At 40.2% G+C, this 4,620-nt stretch overlaps 1 non-coding gene across 1 annotated transcript; it reads left to right on the forward strand.

Annotated features, from left to right (window-relative positions):
- The first annotated feature begins 472 nt into the window (after positions 1-472).
- LOC114213221 (U6 spliceosomal RNA) lies at positions 473-577 on the forward strand. The gene has a single exon (XR_003610173.2). It is a non-coding gene; the product is annotated as a U6 spliceosomal RNA (small nuclear RNA).
- The last annotated feature ends 4,043 nt before the right edge of the window (positions 578-4,620 follow it).

The following is a 4,620-nucleotide window of genomic DNA, read 5'->3' on the forward strand; positions in this document are numbered from 1 at the left end:
TAATTGTCGCTATGGTTGGCTTTATGTCCACTGTCTAGCTGTTCATTTTTATTTATCCCATCTATCTTTATTTTTCTTTTTCCCTGCCTTTAAATTAGTCAAATATTTTTAGGTATTCCACTTTATATCCTCTGTTGGCTTTCTAACTATGCCTCTTTTTTTTGTTTATTTTTGTTCTTGGCCCCAGAACCTAGGGATACCATATACATTCTTAGCCTATGAATGTATTTTGAATTAATGCACTTCTTCACGTCTGAGAACCTCACAGCAGTGCACCCTCCCATTTACCCCTCCCCTCACTTTTGTGCTATTCCCTTTGGAAGAACTTCTTTTAACCTTTCTTGTATTGCAGGACTTTGTATTCTATTCCTGTTTTCTTGTTGTTGTTGTCTTTGTTTTTCTAGAAGTAAATTTATTTCACCTTCATTTTTAAAAGGAAAAAAAAATTGCTAGGTAAAGAATTCTAGGTTGTTTGCTCACTTCAGCAGCAGAATATACTAAAATTGGAACAACACAGAGATTAGCACAGCCCCTGAAGAAGGATGACATGCAAATTTGTGGAGCGTTCCATATTAAAAAAAAAAGAGAGAATTCTGGGTTGACTTTTTTTCTTTTCTTTTCTGTCAGCACAGGTTGGCTTTGTTTCTCATGAGAAACCAGCAGATTTTGTTATCACTATTTAGCTGTATGTACCATGTCTTCTTTCTTTAGATACAGTTAAGAATTTCTCTTTCATTTGCAGCAGCTTGGTGATGGTATGTGTAAGTGTAGTTGTAGTTTTCTATGTGCTTATCTTCTTTGGGATTTGTTGAGCTTTTTGTGTTTGTGGGTTGATAGTTTTCCTTAAATTTGGGGAAAAAATAGCCATTATTTCTTTGATTGTATTTTTTTTTTACTCCAGGGTCTTTCTTTTCTCCTTGTTGCACTCCAATTACATATTTGAGAGACTGCTTAATATTGTTTCACTGAGGAGTGCCTGGGTGGCTCAGTCGGTTAAGCGGCTGCCTTTGGCTCAGGTCATGATCCCAGGGTCCTGCGATTGAGTCCCACATTGGTCTCCTTGCTCAGTGGGGAGCCTGCTTCTCCTTCTCCCTCTGCCTGCCACTCCCTCTGCTTGTGCTCACTCTCTGTCAAATAAATAAATAAAGTCTTTAAAAAAATATTGTTTCACTGAGATTCTGTTTATGTTTTTAATGTTTTTTCCTCTATGTTCTTCACTTTTGACAGTGACATGTCTTCATGTTCACTGATTTTCCTCCTGCAGTGTTATAGCTACTATTAGCCCATTCGGTGACTTTTTCATTTCAAATATTATATTTTTCAGTTCTAGAATCTTCATTTTTTTTAAAGTAAGCTCCACGCCCAGCATGGAGCCCAACACAGAGCTTGAACTCACAACCCTGAGACTGAGACCTTAGCTGAGATCAAGAGTCAGATGCTTAACTGACTGAGCCACCCAGGCAACCTTCTTCATTTGTTTTTTAAAAAATTGTTTCCATTTTTCCTACTGACTCCTCATCTGTTCACTCATTGTGTGCCTCCTTTTCTTTACTTATAATAGCTGTTTTAAAGTTCCCATTTGCTAATTCCAACATCTGTGTCATTTCTGAGTCTGTTTATATTGACTAATTCTTCTGATTACATGTCATATTTCCTACTTCTTTGCATAGTTATTTTTGAGGTTGTGCTGGGCATTGTGGATGTAACATTGTTGAAAGTCTGCATTTGTTTTCTTTCTTTAGAGTGCTTCATTTTGTCCTGGCAGGCAATTTATTCATGAGCTGATCATCTCGATCTTTTCAAGACTTGGTTTGGGCTTTATACAGTAGCTCCTACTCTTGACCTCATATAGTTCATTTCCTCTTTTAGTTATAGCTGAATGCTTTCAGTGTTTAATGAGGTCTCTCCATTTTGAATGTCAAATCTGTAATGTCTCTCAGCACTGTGTGACCTCCAGAATCTTTATTCATCTCACACCGCTTTATATGTTTTCTCTAAATAACACTGGTGGGACTTTAAAAACAAAAGAAATGTAAAATTAGTTGGGAAAGAACATATAAACTTAAACCCAGAGACTTAGTAAAATTCACACGTTGCATGTATCCCTGAGTGTCTAGAGCCAGGGTTTCATGCCAGTTTTGATCCTCGAGGGCTTTTCATCACTTTCTCTTTTCTTTTTCCTTAGTTGTTTCCTTGGGGTCACACTGAGGAAACTAGCTTTAATTAATAAAAGTCCAACTCTGATCTGCCAAGATTAATAACAGAGGGAGAGTCTCCATGGGAGGGGTGGCTTGGCCTCGTATATTTCTATTCCCCTTAGGGTCCTTTTGCTTGTTTACACTGCTGGAGTCTGTTGATTTTATGGGAAGTTACTGCTCCTCATTCTGCCAAACAGGTACTTTTGCCTATTATCTTCATATCTTCATATCCCCAGAGTGTGGCTGAGAGTGGGCTAGATTTTAAAGATGACTTTATCTAAGCCTAGAGAAGATTAAGAAAAAAAATGTAAACAGAGAGAGTAACATGAAAATGAATTTTCTGGATTACAAAATATGACCTATTCTTTTTATTTTTTAAGTATTTATTTATTTGAGAAAGAGAGAGCATGAGAGAGTGCAAGCGGGGAGGGGCAGAGGGAGAGGGAGAGAAGCAGACTCCCCACTGAGCATGGAGCCTGATGCAGGGCTCGTTCTCACAAACCTGAGATCATGACCTGAGTCAAAATCAAGAGCTACACGCTTAACTAATTCTTAGGTCAGCAGGTCAGACATCCTACACTGTGCCCAGCATTGCACAATAACAGTGAGGGAAAACAACCAAGATGACTACTCTTCTATTATTATTCAATGAAACTAGGCAGACATTTCTCTCTCCAGAAAAGGGTCAGAAGAAGAGTTGTGGCTGGGGTGGAGGCTAGCCTAGAATTAAGCAAGTTAGCAAGTGGCCTGGGAATCCCTCATTCCCATTTGGACACCCACTCTACAGCCAGTGAGTCAAGATTCGGGGGGTGGAACGTCTTTTTTTCTTTTTTTTAGGGTTGGAACTTCTAAAGCTCTGCTGGTGACAGGCGGGGATACTCACCACTATACTAACGAGGAAGACCTTCTGCTGGTGATTCTAATATGCAGCCAAGGGTTGAGAATTCTGCCTTTTTTTTTTTTTCCCTCCTTTGGGCAAAAAGTTCTGTGAATACAAAGGTGATTGTGTTTTCTTTATGGGGAGTGATACATGCAGATAGTCCTCAAACTTCAACAAGCATCAGAATCACCTGGAGGGCATGTCAAAACACAGATTGCTAGGGCCCACTCCCTGAATTTCTGACTCCGTTGGCCTGGGGTGGGGCCATTACCAACAAGTTCCTAGGTGCTGCAGAGGCAGCTGGGTTGGGCCCTCACAGGATGAACCACTGCTTTATGCAATGAACCATTTCTGTCCTCGTCACTGTATTTGTCCTCACCCAAGGAAGAGATGAGTCCCTCCCTCTGAGGTGAGAGGAGCAAGCCTGAAACAGAGCCCTCATTTTTTTTTTAAAGAGTAAATGTATTTTTTATTTGAAAAAAAATGCCTTTATATTTTACAAAAGCACATTTCCACCATGAATAACTTTAATCCCCATCTCTTGTCCAATGCATTCATTGATTTATTTGTGTGATAAATATTTATAAGGCTCCTGCCTTTGCCTGGCAGCCTTCTAGGATCTGGGATATTGCGGTGAACTTCACAAAATCCTTCTACAACAAGCTTCATTTTAGTGGAGGAGGGACAGTCAAAATCAAATAAATATACGCAAATATGGAAGGACTCAATAAATGCAATGGTGAAAATGAAATAGAGCAATATGATAGAAGTTAGGGATTGAAACAGGGGGGAAGGGGCTACAGTAGTTTGGGTGGTCAAGAAGGATCTTCTGAAGAGGTGACACTCAGAGCCCCCATTTTAAACCATCTCATGGTAATTAATGCAATTGGCTTTCTTGTGGGGTTTGGAGAAACTCTTGAGGAGTAGTCACAGATCACCTGGCTCATGACATCAGGAGCTCTGGGTTTTCCCTCCTCCCAACTCCGTGGAGGACGAATCCCTGGTCTCAGTCTTTGGTGGGAGGAGAGAGCTGAAGTGTTGGTAGTCATAGGCTTAGGAATTCCATTGCTTTTCATGATATAAAGTGGGTCACAGTCCCTTTATTTGCTCATTTCTCTGGACACAACTTTAAATTTTTAAAATATATTTTTATTGTGGTAAAATATACATAAGATTTGCAATCTTAATCATTTTTAAGCTTACAGTTCAGTGGCATGAAGCACATTCACACTGTTGTGCAACCATCACCACCATCCATCTCTAGAAATTTTTCATCTTCTGAAATGGAAGCACTGTATCCATTAAAAACCAACTCCCCCGGGCACCTGGGTGGCTCAATCGTTAAGCATCTGCCTTTGGCTCAGGTCATGATCCCAGGGTCCTGGGATCGACCCCTGCATCAGGCTCCCTGCTCGGCAGGAAGCCTGCTTCTCCCTCTCCCACTCCCCTTGCTTGTGTTCCTGCTCTCGCTGTGTCTCTCTCTATGTCATATAAATAAATAAAATCTAAAAACAAAAAAAAAACAACTCCCCAGTACCCCCT

The sequence above is a fragment of the Eumetopias jubatus genome, unplaced genomic scaffold, assembly GCF_037043125.1.
Source record: "Eumetopias jubatus isolate StellerSeaLion01/CBP00866 unplaced genomic scaffold, mEumJub1_p1.0 scaffold_3, whole genome shotgun sequence".
Taxonomy (NCBI): Eukaryota; Metazoa; Chordata; class Mammalia; order Carnivora; family Otariidae; genus Eumetopias; species Eumetopias jubatus.